Source organism: Papio anubis, chromosome 12 (genome assembly GCF_008728515.1).
Source record: "Papio anubis isolate 15944 chromosome 12, Panubis1.0, whole genome shotgun sequence".
In the NCBI taxonomy this organism is placed as follows: Eukaryota; Metazoa; Chordata; class Mammalia; order Primates; family Cercopithecidae; genus Papio; species Papio anubis.
Window position 1 is genome coordinate 110,926,905 of NC_044987.1, and position 15,274 is coordinate 110,942,178.

The 15,274-nt window shown below is 47.0% G+C and overlaps 1 long non-coding RNA gene across 3 annotated transcripts in view; it reads right to left on the reverse strand.

Moving 5' to 3' along the window:
* The window catches only part of LOC110741181, a 44,764-nt gene continuing 29,490 nt past the window's right edge, over positions 1-15,274 (reverse strand). For 2 of the 3 annotated variants that reach the window (XR_002516962.2, XR_002516961.2), the window contains exons 2-3: positions 3,574-3,986; positions 1-1,209 (exon numbers count right to left, since the gene is read on the reverse strand). This is a non-coding gene — a long non-coding RNA (uncharacterized LOC110741181). The remainder of the gene's footprint in view (positions 1,210-3,573; positions 3,987-15,274) is intronic. The other variant, XR_002516963.2, reaches the window with a different exon arrangement.

Below are 15,274 nucleotides of genomic sequence, written 5' to 3' on the forward strand. Positions count from 1 at the left end.
AGTAATCCTCCCACCTCAGCCTCCCAAGTAGCTGGGACTACAGGTGTGTGCCACCACACCCAGCTTTTTCCTCTTCCTTTCTAACATGGCACTTACCTCTCTATTTACCTCCCCATTCTCATTTAACTTCATCTTCTAAACACTGGCTTGGGTGGGAGTTTTCTTCAGTACAGCCCTAGAATACCACAAAGCCATTAACTGTCACCTCCCACTCTCAAAGAACAGTCCTAGCCTGCAGTATTAAATATTCATTCATTCTTTCCTTCAGCCACGAGAACAGGAAGGAAATTAACATTTCAAAACATTACACGCCTCTTCACCCCAGCAAGGTGCTTGTACATAGTTCAAACAACAAGCTTAAGTTGATAACAGAAGTTGTTATCAAATAAAAGTTAAATCTGCCTCCCTATAATTCCCAGGTTTTGTCCCTATGCTACTCTGAACATTTGCCATCAAATAAGTCTAGTCCCTTGTTTTTGCGAAAAGCTTTTAGATATTTGTGGTTGGTCCCCAAGCTCCACTGAAGTCTTGATTTTCCAGTCTAAGCAACCCCTCAAAATGTCTGTCTGGTCTCTGTCTTCCCCACCTCCTCCCTCCATCCCTTTCTCTCCAGTCTCTCTCTTTCCAGTGAAAGGGAGGGTTGGAGGCAGGAGGGCCTGACTTCCACTCACTGTCCAGTGCTTCCCCAGCCCATTTCTCTGGCTTCCCTCTCTGTTTGATGTTTCATATTTCCTTCTTCTTCCCTTGGCTCTGGCACCCTTCTCATGTTTAAACCTCACTTTCCTCTCCTCTGCTGCCTTCTTTGCAGGCTCATACCTCATCCACCCACCCAAAGCTTCTCATTGCCTACAGGAAACATTCCAAGTGCCTGACCATGGCACTCAAAGCCTACCGTGATGTGGTCCTTGCTCTCCTTCCCCATGTTAAGCCGTATATCATTAGCACTGTTCTTCAGATTTTCCTAGTCCTCATTCTAAAACCGTGTTGAATTATACTTCCATAGTCCCTTGAAATTCAGCGTTGCTTGGGGCGATGAAATGCAAATAGTAGTGACCCATTTCACTCCTGCAGGCACTTCTGGCATGGCGGGTGCATGAGTTGGCATGTGCCTCTTGCCCTGCTGTAGCCACCAGTGACACCATAGATGGTGAAGTCTCCATCGGTCTGCATCCCTGAGTTAAGACGTCTCAAACCAGAGCCCTAGATGACCTGTAATGGACAAATAGGGAAAGCAAAAGAGAAACCTTGTTATTGTGAAATTGGGTGTTGCTTGTTACTGCAGCATTTACTGCCCATGCTGACTAATACCATGCATCAGTTGGGCCCATGACCCTCGCCATCTAACCTTACCAGGTGACTTATAATCCCTTAGGTCTATTATCATGCCAGTGCTGCCCTCTTTGGTGTTCCCTCCTCCCCATGCCCACTTGGCTAAGTTCTCTCATCCACTGAGACTCGGCTCAGTTGCCACCTCCACTAGGGAGCCTTCCTAACTTTCCACCTAAGGCAGCATTGGGCATCCTCTTTGCAGGATGCCCGGGGCATGCCTCCATTGCAGTGCTGCCACATTGCCTTTCTAAATGTTTTGTTTCCTGGACTTCAGGGCCACTGCTAGCCCACTTAGAGCCTTTGTTAGATTCAGAAAAAGCTGGCCGCCTCCAGGTGGCTGCAGCTGCCCAGGTGCATGGCTCAGCAGTGAATCATGACTTGACTTCAGGCCTCCTTCCCCCATGGCCTGACACCTGTGTTCCGGGCACAATTTGTACACTGTCCTCTGTGGCCCTGTCTGCAAGGCTATTCACAAATAGTGAGCAATTTATGAACTTGGCTTCGAGCACCCTCAAGTGTTCACTGAAAGAATCAATATTTCCTAATAGATGAGACCTGTCCTCAGTTATCCCCTCCTCCTCCCACCCATCCTCTCCTCCTTTTGTTCTGCCTCATTTCCTGATCTCCCAAGCCCAGTACTAATGAGCCGCAGAGTGGCCAAGAGCCTGGAATTTGTAGTCAGACAGACCTAGTTCAAATCTTGACTCTACCACTTACTTGCCATAAATCCTTGAGGAATTTACTTAGCTCCACTAAGCCTCAGTTTCCTCAACTGTAAATTGGAGACACTATCAGCCTCACAGGGCACCCACGAAGAACACGTGGGAAAAGGCATTCAACAGGTGTCTCCAGGGCTCCTCCGAGTCAGGCTTCACTGCTGGGAGACCAGAGTGACCACGGAAGGCTTCACTGAGGAAGGAACATTGAGATGGCAGCTGAATATTGAGGAGGAGCCAGCCAAAGAGCTGGGAGAAGAACCTTCTAGACAGGGGGAACAGCAATAGCAAAGGCCCACTTTTCCATCTCCAGTCTTCCGTCCACAACCGAACACACCATCGTCAACCAGGCCATTGAGGCCACAAGTTACACACCATGACCTCATCACGCACTTGATTTGTTGACTCGGAGCAAGTTACCAGCAATGAGTTATCAACCCCTTTCCCAGAACAGCAAGCCCTGGGGCTACGTGCAAACTGAGGCGGGAAAATAAGAGGTGTCAATAGAACTGAGTTTACTCTGGGCCCAGGGCCACGTAGATAAGCTGGTTATCATCAGCAGCTCCAGCTCCAAGAGGCACAGTGGGTGCCACTGCCACCACCAGGAACTCTGGGGTTTGCTTGTCCTCCTGGGTGGAACCCCCAGCACACCCATAGGGCCAGGAGGAAAGTAAACGCTCCTGTCTAATCTCCCCCAGTGGGATCACAGGGGCCCCCTGAAGGTGGCTGCTCCTTTGGCAGGGTCTGGTTCTTCCATTCCTTCTTGGAAGATGGCCATGGGGCACCAGCACCTGACCAGGAGGACTGGTGGCTAGAATTCAACCTGAGATAAGTTGAGACCTAAGTAATGCCCGGGCTTTCTCGGTGGGTTTTCCTTGATCCATTCTTTGTCTCCATACAGCGAAGCCCCCAGAAAGCATGAGTTGTTCATCCCTCATCAGGGCCTTCAAAGTTCCGAGGTCTTTCCTGAGCATCAGAGAGGCAACAGGTCCTCGAATGCACCCTTGTCTGACCCTCCCAACTCAGGGGATTCTTATCCCCTAAAGATGAAATAGAACGTTGGGTTTCAGCTGTCAAAGTCTGACCAGAACATGTTCCTTGCTCTAATACAGGCCAGTGCCACACCAACTTACGAGGGTCGGTGTGGTATGAACAAGGAGGGGAAGCTGCGGGACTGCCAAGCTGGGCACAAGTCAAGCACTAACCGGCACCACTGCCTCCTGCTTCCTGGTGCCACTCCAGCCGGGGCTGCCCACACTATGTCTGGCAGCTTCCAATACTGCTTTCCTGCTGCCATGAGACAGCAGGTCTGGCAACAGAAGTGGAGCCGGACTTAAGGAGAAAGAGGAAAGAACTTCAGCTCTGGCACCTGCAGACCCCTGAAAGCGACCTACGGAAGCTGGCAGCAGGGACCGCAATTGGGCATTCTCTCATCTTTCCCTTCTCGGAGCTCCCCAAGCCTATGCCCAGTGGGAAGAGGATTACCTGAGAGCCAGAAGCCCTGGGTCCCAGCACTTCACTAACCTACCTTGCATCCATTCGGCAAATTATATACCCCAGCTCTCAGTTTCCCCATCTCCAGGATAACAGACTGGACTTGTCCAAGAATAGCAATTATTCCCGATCCAGTGCCGACGCTGGTTGCTAGAACACGTGGCTGAAGGGATCACATGTTGCTCAGGATTCTGGGGCCACATCCAGTGGTCAGGGGTGCTGTGGTTCGCGGGCAACATCTGTCCTGGACTCAGAATGGAACATGGTAGACCAGGTGCCACGTCACTGACATGCAGGAGCTAAAGGACCTTTGCACCCCTGCCCGATGGAACATTCTAACACTTGGATTCTGTGGGATGAGATCTGACAGCCACAGGCAGAAGTTACCAACTGGGAAGCTTGTGGATTCTTCAACGGAAACTGAGTCAGGCTGATGAATTACCTTTACTAAAGGAATGAATAACAAAAAAAAGAAAAAGTTCTAAGTCCAAGACATGCCAAGAAAGGTTAGATAGATTAGATAATATTTTAAAAGCAGAGATGTTTTGGGTGACCTGCTATTTTGCTGTCCAGCTTGAGATGATGCCAATGGCCACAGAGTAATAAAAGGGCCACTGAATGTGGCCTCTTTCCCATGGCTCACCAGCAGCAAGCATCTCTACCACCTCCATGTCTGGAGCAGGAGTTCCAGCAGGAAGGACACAGCCTCCAGCACCATTTGACCAGAAGATCCAAATGGGACTGGACTGCTGGTAGGTGCTACAGAAATCCTAGCTCTCTCCTCCCCACAGCCGGCTGTTCTCTGTTTAAACTTGACTCACTGCATACGTCCCACTGCCAGAGGAGACCCTTTTCCAACATCTTGTTCTGTTCTGCAGACCCCTCTGTTCACGGCCCGGGCTTCTCTCTATCCCAGTCTGTCTTGCATCTTGCGCAAGCTGCCCTCCTCTCTGTTATTTAGTTATGAATCCCTCCTCCCTTCCCTTCAACACACCCCCACTGCTTCAGTCTTTGGCTCCCTCCCTACCCAGGGCCCTGCCCCTTCCCTGCAGATGATACTAAAGCAGACAAAGCCGGGAGGGAGACCCCCATTTTGTTGTTTCTAAAGCTGTTCTCATCCTTTCCACTTTCAGGCCCCGATACGGCTCCTCAAAGTCTCAAGCTGATGGTCAGACAACCTCAAGAGGTAGTGGTGGGAGACAGCAGGACAAGGGCCGGAGCCATGGGCAGGGGACGCTCAGGAGCAACTTGGACAGTGTGGGGCCCACCCAAGTCGGCCTTGCTTGGAACCCTCGGGGTACCACTAAAGACAGAACCTTCAAAATGGAAATGTTTTCAACTTATTACAAAAAAGGGCCAAACATAAAAGTAAAAATGAATAGTGTCATGGACCTCATACTCCATCATTCAGCATCAAGAATTACACACCGTTCTGCAAATCTTTGTTTTATATACACCCACCCCCCTTTTTTTTTTCTTTTGTCTCACTTCGTCGCCCAGGCTGGAGTGGACTGGTGCGATCCCAGCTCACTGTGGCCTCTGCCTCCCAGGTTCAAGCAATTCTCATGCCTCAGCCTCCTGAGTAACTGGGATTACAGGCATGCACCAACATACCCAGATTATTTTTGTATTTTTAGTAGAGACAGAGTTTCGCCATGTTGGCCAGGCTGGTCTCAAACTCCTGGCCTCAAGCAATCCACCTGCCTCAGCCTCCCAAAGTGCTGGGAGTATAGGCATGAGCTACGGCACCTGGCGACACTCTTTTTTTAAAAAATTTTATTCTTTATATATTTATATTTGCTATAATATTTTAAGGCATACAGCTTACCATTTCACTGTAAATATTTTGTTGTACATTTCTAGGAGACAAGGGTCATATATATAAAATATATATACACACAGCTGTAATTAATATATATATTCAAATATATATATATGTATAAAGGCAATGCTCTTTTATTCCAAACAAAATTACCAACTTTATTTTTTTTAATTACCAACTTTAATATCACCTAATATCCAGTCCATGTTCAAATGTCTTTGATTCTCTCAAAAATGCCTTTTAACAGTTGATGTATTCAGATCCAGGATCAAGATCTCGAGATCATCTGCATGTGTTGCCTTTGGTGGCTGTTTCTTAAGACTTTTAATGGGCCAGGTGCAGTGGCTCACACCTGCAATCCAAGCATTTTGGGAGGCCGAGGCAGGTGGAACACCTGAGGTCAGGAGTTCAAGACCAGCCTGGCCAACATGGTGAAACCCATCTCTACTGAAAATACAAAAATTAGCCAGGCCTGGTGACAGGCGCCTGTAATCCCAGCTACTCGGGAGGCTGAGGCAGGAGAATCACTTCAACCCAGAAGGCAGAGGTTGCAGTGACCCAAGATTGTACCATTGCACTCCAGCCTGGGCAACAAGAGCGAAACTCCATCTCAAAAAGTAATAATAATAAATACTTTTAATAGATAGCAGTTCCCCTTTATATGCCATTAATTTATTTATAAAGTAAGTGTATGGGACCTGTTAGAATGGCCAAAATCCAGAACACTGACAAGACCAAATGCTGGTGAGGATATGGAGCAACAGAAACTCTCATTCGTTGCTGGTGGGAATGCAAAATGGCACAGCCACTTTAAAAGATAGCTTGGCAGTTTGTTACAAAATTAAACATACTCTTGCCATATTACCCATCAGTCACACTGTTTGGATTTACCCAAAGGAGTTGAAAATGTATATCCACATGAAAACCTGCATATGACTATTTATAGCCGCTTTATAATTGTCAAAGCTTGGAAGAAACTAAGATGCCCTTCAGTAAGTGAATAAGTAGATAAACTGTAGTCCATCCAGACAATGGATTATTATTAAGCACTAAAAAGAAATGAGCTATTGGCCAGGCACGGTGGCTCACACCTGTAATCCCAGCACTTTGGGAGGCTGAGTCAGGTGGATCCATTAAGCTCAGGAGTTTGAGACCAGCAGGGGCAACGTGGTGAAACCCCATCTCTACAAAAAATATATACATAGAAAAATTAGCCAGGCATGCTGGCGTGCACCTGTAGTCCCAGCTACTTGGGAGGCTGAGGTGGGAGGATGGCTTGAACCTGGGAGGCAGAGGATGCAGTGAACCAAGATGGTACCATTGCACTCCAGCCTGGGCAACAGAATGAGACCCTGTCTCAAAAAATAAAAATGAAGGCCGGGCGCGGTGGCTCAAGCCTGTAATCCCAGCACTTTGGGAGGCCGAGACGGGTGGATCACGAGGCCAGGAGATCAAGACCATCCTGGCGAACACGGTGAAACCCCGTCTCTACTAAAAAAATACAAAAAACTAGCCGGGCACGGTGGCGGGCGCCTGTAGTCCCAGCTACTCGGGAGGCTGAGGCAGGAGAATGGCATGAACCCGGGAGGCGGAGCTTGCAGTGAGCTGAGATTCGGCCACTGCACTCCAGCCTGGGCGGCAGAGCGAGACTCCGTCTCAAAAAAAAATAAAAAATAAAAATAAAAATAAAAAAATAAAAATGAAAATAAAAATTTAAAAAAGAAAGAAATGAGCTATCAAGCCATGAAAAGGAGGAACCTTAAATGCATATAACTAAGTGAAAAAAGCCAGTCTTAAAAATGTGTATGTGGATACATAATAGTTGTACACGTTTATGGGGTACATGGGATATTTTGATTTCAAGTATACAGTGTGTAATGATCAAATCTGGGTAATTAGTATATCTAGCTTGGCTACTGCGAATATGCTGCAATAAAAACGGGAGTGCAAATATCTCGTCAATAGACCAATTTCCTTTCTTTTTTTTCTTTTTTCTTTTTTTTTTAGACGAAGTTTTGCTCTTCTTGCCTAGGCTGGAGTGCAATGGCACGATCTCGGCTCACGGCAACCTCCACCTCCCGGGTTCAAGCGATTCTCCTGCCTCAGCCTCTGCAGCAGCTGGGACTACAGGCATGCACCACCACGCCCGGCTAAATTTTTTTGTATTTTTAGTAGAGACGGGGTTTCTCCATGTTGGTCAGGCTGATCTCGAACTCTCGACCTCAAGTGATCCACCCACTTCAGCCTCCCAAAGTCCTGGGATTACAGGCGTGAGCCACAGACTGGCCGACTAATTTCCTTTCTTTTGGATATATACCCAGCAGAGGCACTGGTGGATCATATGATAGTTCTATCTCTAGTTCTTTGAAGAATCTGCATTCTGTTTTCCATAGAGGCTGTACTCATTTAAATTTCCACCACAGTGAATGAGCATTCCCCTCTCTTGGTCTCCTCACCAGTGCTTGTTATCTTCTGTCTTTTTGATCACTGCTATTTAACTGGGGTGAGATGATAACTCACTGTGGTTTTAACTGGCATTTCCCTGATGATTAGGAATGTTGAGTTTTTTTCCTACGCCTGTTGGCCATTTGTATGCTTCTTTCGAGAAATGTTTATTCAGATCTTTTGCCTATGTTTAATCAGATTATTTGTTTCTTTGCTGTTGAGTTGTTTGAGTTCTTTATATATTCCTGGTTGTTAATCCCTTGTTGGATGAATAGTTTGCAAATATGTTCTCCCATTCTGTGGGTTGTCTCTTCACCTTGCTGATTGTTTTCTTTGCTGTGCAGAACCTTTTGGCTTGATTTACATCCCATTTGTTAATTTTTGCTTTGTTTGCCTGTGTTTTTAAGGTCTTATCCAAGAAATCTTTGCCCAGACCAATGTCCTGAAGCATTTCCCCAATGTTTTCTTCTACTAGTTTCATAGTTTCAGGTCTTACATTTAAGTATTTAATCCATTTTGATTTGAATTTTTTGCATGATCTAGTTTCATCATTGTTCTGCATAGCATACCCAGTTTTTCCAGTACCTGGAGCACAATGGTGCGAGCGTGGCTCACTGCAACCTCCGCCTCCTGGGTTCAAGCGAGCTTCCTGCCTCGGCCTCCCAAGTAGCTGGGATTACAGGCATACACCACCATGCATGGCTAATTTTTGTATTTTTAGAAGAGATAGGGTTTCACCATATTGGTCAGGCTGGTCTCGAACGCCTGACCTCAGATTATCCACCCGCCTCAGCCTCCCAAACTGCTGGGATTACAGGCGTGAGCCACCACGCCCAGCCTTCTGTATAATATCATAATGGTGGGTACCTATCACACATTTGTCCAAACCCATAGAATGTACAATGCCAAGAGTGAATCTTAATGCAAACCGTGGACTTGGGGTGATAATGAAGCATCATCATGGGTTAATCAATTGTAACAAATGTACCATTCTGGGGCAGGATATTAATAATGGAGAGACTGTGCGTGTGAGGTGGGGTGGCACGGATATGTGGGAAATCTCTGCACCTTCTGCTCAGTTTTGCAGTGAAGCTAAAACTGCTCTAAAAAGTAAAGTCTATTTTTTTAAGTAGGGGGAGCATGGAGAGGTCATTTGTCCTACAGGATGTCCCATGTATAGGATTTGAATGATACATGCTCCTTTACCTACATTATTTCCTGAAATTTGGTCATGAGAGCTCGACTTGAATTCAAAATTTTAATTACAATACTTCATAGTGATTCTCCCACTTCAGCCTTCCAAAGTGCTGGGATTACAGGTGTGAGCCACCACACGCAGCCAGGAATTTTAATAAAACAACTTTTTTTCCTTATTCCTTAAACTAATGTTTAAAAAAAAAAAAAAAAATTTTAGTCAACTATTTGTGATTACCCAAAATATAGTTCATATAGAAAAGGCTTATCCCTGTGACAGTGGAGCAATCTTGGCCCCACGTCATTTGCAACCCAACCCTGGGGATCAGATCAGCCTTGGCATTGCTCTACCCAAGATGGGCATGGACCGGATCCGGATCTTGTATGGGAACATGAGGACCCTGCAAGGAGCCATAGCATTCCATTTTCTTTACTTTGCCTGGAATAATACCAGTTTAAGAAGGTGGCTCTTCTCATCTCAGGCAAGCAGAAGCTCCTGGTGGTCATTTATTATCTTTTTTGATTGGTGAGACACTTTAATTATTTCTTTTTAATTGGCAGACAAAATGTTTCCAGCCTGGATCCTATCAGGGGAATTACAGCAGTTGCCCATCAGGTGGGAGCTCTCAGTAAGTCAGCTGGTTTAGCGGACCCTGGTAGTCTTTCCTTACAAGCGGAAGGAAAATCAATGCATTCCATCTGTTATTCATTCAGCAAACATGAATTGAACACCCTCCCTTTCTACCCCCTTTCTACTCTCCCTTTCTAGCCCCCTACACCCTCCCTTTCTAGGCCCCCTTCTACTCCCACCTCTAGGCCAGAAATAAAAACCTGCACATCCCACGGTTGCTTAAGGTTTGGCGCACACTATGTTTCTTGAAAAACAAAGTAATTAGCTGCTAACATCTAAAGATCAGGGATTTCACATAAATATCCAGAGTTTTGACTTCTTATTTTATATATATATATACACACACACACACACACACACACACACACATATCAGTTTTCATCCACAGTTCCTGGCTCATAACCCCCATAGCCCTTGTTACAGTGTTTTGTTATAAGGTTGGAGTATGTTAGGCCTCTAACCAGGACTCAGAAAACAGAATCTTTCTCCCAGACCTCCTCCGGCCTTCTTTTCACCTGCTCCTTTTTCTCTCCAAGGCAGGCCTTAGCACCTAAAAATATATTCTAATCTTCCCCTGCCTCTGTCCATAAAGAAATTCTCTGACTGACCTTGCATGACTGCAGGTCGTAAAACTCCACTTCAGAGGGGTCTTGCCCCACACGCTGCAGGAAGGAATGCTGCACGGAGAGACCAGGCATCTCAGCAGACAGGCATTGCTGGGTTTCCCACTCAGTCTATCAACACTAGATCATTCCCTTTTTGTTCAATCACACTTCTTTTTTTTTTTTTTTTTTTTTGAGACAGAGTCTTGCCCAGGCTGGAGTGCAATGGCGCGATCTTGGCTCACCACGCCCAGCTAATTTTTGCATTTTTTTTTTTTGTAGAGACAGGCTTTTGCCATGTTGTTCAGGCTGGTCTTGAACTGGGCTCGAGTTATTCTCCCACCTTGGCCTCCCAAAGTGCTGGGATTGCAGGGATAAGCCACAGTGCCTGGCTGGGGTTCTGTGTCAGTTTTATCCCTACTGCCCAAATTTGTCACCATGGATTATCAAAGGCAATCTCCACCTCCCGGATTCATGTGATTCTCCTGCCTCAGCCTCCCGAGTAGCTGGGAGTACAGGTGTGCACTACCACGCCCGACTAATTTTTGTATTATTAGTAGAGACGGGGTTTCACCTGTTGGCCAGGCTGGTGTTGAACTCCTGACCTCAGGTGATCCAAAGTGCTGGGATTACAGCACTCAGCCTCAGCCTCCCAAAGTGCTGGGATTACAGGCGTGAGCCACCGCGCCCAGCTATTCAATCACACTTCTACACGGCTGTCTGTGCTTCCATCATGCCTATCCAATGAAGTCTCCATGAAAGGCCCAAGAGGACGGAGTTCGGAGAGCTTCCATAGAGCAGAGCACGTGAGGTTCCTGAAGGGTGGGCGCCCAGGGAAGGCATGGAAGCGTCACACCCCCTCTCCTATACCTCCCACCATGCAGCTCTTCATCTGTATCCTTTGTAATACCCTTTATAGTAAACAGGTAAATGTGAGTAAATGTTTCCCTGAGTTCCAAGAGCTGCTCTAGCAAATTAATTGAACCCAAAGAGGGGGTCTTGGGAACCCCCGACTTACGGCCAGTTGGTCAGAAGCACAGGTCAAACAACCTGGGGCTTGCAATTGGCATTGGAAGTGGGGCCCAGTCTCATGAGACTGAGCCCTCAACCTGTGGGATCTGATGCTAGCCCCAGGTGGATGGTGTCAGAATTGAATTGGAGGACAGCCGGCTGGTGCCTGCTGCAGAGTTGACTGTGAGCTTGTTGGTGGGGAGAAAAGCCCCACGCATCTGGTGTAAGAAACATGTCGCAAGAGTGTAGTAAGAAAGGCCAGGCGTGGCGGCTCACACCTGTAATCCCAGCACTTTGGGAGGTCAAGGCAGGTAGATCACCTGAGGTCAGGAGTTCGAGACCAGCCTGGCCAACACGGTGAAACTCCAGCTCTACTAAAAATACAAAAATTAGCCGGGCATGGTGGTGCATGCCTGTAATTCCAGCTACTAGGGAGGCTGAGGTAGGAGAAGCACTTGAACCCTGGAGGCTGAGGTTGCAGTGAGCCAAGATCATACCACTGCACTCCAGCCTGGGCGACAGCAAGACTCCGTCTCAAAAGAAAGGAAGGAAAAAAAAAAAAAAAGAGTGTAGTAAGAGAAACGCAATTTGAGTTTTTCCCACTTGCACATCTTAAAAACTTGGCCAACCTGGCATCACAGCCCGCCTGCCAGTGTGGCAACTGCTGGTGGAACGGAGAAGAGGCTGCCCCCTTGTGGGGAGACAGTAGCGCCCGTGCCCGAGATGCCCACCCAGCCCTTCCATTTGTTTCCTTTGCTGACTGGGTCTCCAGCTTGTGATTCCTGCCTGCAAACTCCAGACTGCAAACTCCCTGAAGGCAAGGCCTGCTCATGTCTCATTTGACTTTGATTTCCCAGCATCTATCCCGCTCTCCAGCACACAGCAGGTCCTCAATAAATGTTTACTGGATACAAACAATATTTTTGGGTTGCATGCGTCACATTTCTTCCAATATTAAAATTGTGCGATGGTCATACTGCTCTAGCCTGGCTCTTTGAAGCAGATTGGCAGCATAAGTGGCCCTGCTGTGTGCCATCCCACTACCTAAATCCACTCATAAGTCAGTGGGCCGCTCCCAACACTTTCACTCTGTGATTTGACCTCTCTTCCTCCTAGCGATCCCCTCCCAGATGAGGACAGCAATGCACACCTCACAGGGTCACTGGGAAGACTGCATGAGATCACAAATGTCAAGCATAGCATCTAACACTTATTTTTATCACATTATGCTCAGTGCCTTTATCTCCAAGATAGCAAGAGTCTCCCCACTCTTTGTTCCCCTGTATGGTTTATTTTTGTTTTTTCAGCCATGCCCCAAGGAAGAGATTAGAATAGAAATCTCTGTATTCTGAGAATTTTCTAGGTCCCCTCCTCACAAACACGAAGCAGGTGAAGACTTTATCAGGAAGGTTTGTATTTCTTATCGAGTCGATACTGGCCCCCAAGGGGATGACTAGGGCAGATCACAGTGCATTTAAATGAGCTCCTCTTGACAGCCACTGCATGCTTAGAATTCACTCTTTCCTGAGTGCTTTAAACCCACGAAGGAAGTATGAAGTGGCTTATGATCCTCGGGTTGGTGGCTCTCTCAGAATGCTTGGTCAAGTAAGTATGAGACACGTGACATCAGCTGTCTCTCTGGGCTCCTTCTTGCCCTCTTCTTCTCTTGCCTCTTATTCTCCTTCCAGTGCAGGGATGGGGAAGGAAATGTAATCATTCTCTGATGCTCATATAAAATTCAAGTCTCCATTTATTGATGAATAGCCATGTGTGCTGTGAGGCCGAAAGGTCTTGGGGCAGGTCTGCAGAGCTGCACAATTCCAGGGGCACCAGTCACATCATGGGCTATGTGAATGGGACTCCCTAGAATTTTTCAGTGCCCAACCTGTGCAGCTGTACATGTGGTCCCACCTAGAAACAGAATTTCTTCTGTGCAATTTTCTAGGTTTTCTCTCTACTCCCTCTCTGTTTCCTTATATATGTGTCTCTGTGGCTACACCTCTGTCTCTGCATCTCTCTCTTTTAGCTCTCTGTCTCTTTGGGTGTCTCTGTATATGCAAAACTCTGTGTTTCTGTTTTGACTCATTCTTGTTTCTCTACTCTCTTCGTTTCCCCACTTTATTCCCCATCTCAGCATTCATGACTTTTCTCACTTCCTGGCTTCCTCTCTCACCCCTTTCTTCTGGTTGAACCCTGGAGAGATCAGGAGGGCTACTTCTAGGCCCAGGTTTGCCACTAACAAGCAGTGTAACCAGAGCCAAGTCACAAAGTCCCTGCATTTCAGATTCCTTCCCTATAAAAAGAAGATAATGATTCCCCCTCTACCGCCCTCCCAGGGCTGCCCGAGAAAGAGACATTGAGATGGCATTAGCAATAGGAAGGGCTGTCACTGTCAGGACCTGCTATATGGCAGGCGCATTATATCCACTGTCTCACTTAACACCTCCAAACATTCTATGTTAGGGAGGGTATCATCATTCCATCTTTTTTATAGATAGATAGGGAAACGGAGGCTCAGAAAGATCATATGACCTGCCCAAGATGACACAATAGAACCTGGAATTAAACCTAGATCCACTGCCGCGGTCTTTCCTTTGCATTGGGTGTCTTTTCCTGATAATAAGATAACAATCATTAAAAAGCTTGGAAAATGCACGGTGTAATTACAGTGCAAAGTGTGACAGTCCCATTATAGCAAGGAGCTGCCGATGACTGTCTCTTACTTGTTTCCCTTCCCAATGCTCGGTTGAAGAATCCCTCTGATGAAGATCAAATCCATTCGAGAAAACCTCCGGGAAAATGACATGCTGAAAGATTATCTTGAGAAATATCCTTACAGCCTGGCCTATAAGTTTCTTGATCAATATCAGGACAATGGAATATCTTTGGAACCCGTGAGGAACTACCTGGATGTGAGTATGCTGGCAGGATGGAGCTCCAGAGCGCCCCCTAGGGCCCCTAGCACGCACTGGGGCTCATCTGGGGCTGTGAGCCAGCAGGTTAGGGCTGGGGCTTCAGCAGAGAGTGGGGAACACGACCGGGGAACACGACCCATTTCCAGAGGAGAAAGCATTCCTGCCCTCTGTTGTTGGTCCGTAGTGACTGGGCCCAGCAATGACCAGGTGCTAGATAGCATCCATTTCTGTGCCAGTGATAGTGTCACTGGGCACCCTTGAACCAAGACAGTGCTTGTTATGGGAGCTTTGCCCTTTCTCAACTAAGGCTAATCACTGAGCTAAAGGAGCCACATTGAAGGGCAATCCATGTCTGATCAAATGACAACAAAGAAAACTGCAAATCAAGTTTGACACCCTATGTAGAAGTTTAGGCCAGGCACAGTGGCTCACGCCTGTAACCCCAGCATTTTGGGAGGCCGAGGCAGGTGGATCACATGAGGTCAGAAGTTCAAGACCAGCTTGGCCAACATGGCAAAACCCCGTCTCTACTAAAAATACAAAAATTAGCCGGGCATGGTGGTGCGTGCCTGTCATCCCAGCTACTCAGGAGGCTGAGACACAAGAATCACTTGAACCCGAGAGATGGAAGTTGCAGTGAACCAAGATCGCACCACTGCACTCCGGCCTGGGCAATAGAGTGAGACTCCATCTCAACAACAACAAAAAAGTTTAGCCTTTTCAGTCCCAAGAATCAAACCAATAAAAAAGTTATTGAGGCCAGATGCAGTGGCTAACGTCTGTAATCCCAACACTTTGGGAGGCCAAGGCAAGAGGATCCCTTGAGGCTAGGAATTTGAGACCAGCCTGGGCAGCATAGCGAGACCATGTCGCTACAAGAAGTTTTAAATGTTAGCTGGGTGTGGTGGTGTGCACCTGTAGTTCCAGCTACTTGGGAGGGTGAGATGGGAGAATTGCTTGAACCCAGGAGGTCGAGGCTGTGGTGAGCTATGATCATGCCACTGCACTCCAGCCTGAGCAAGAGAGAGAGACTCTGACTCTAAAAAAAATTTTAAGTTATTGAGTTCCTGTGGTGCGGGATGCTATGATAAACTAACAATATGGTTATTGTTAGT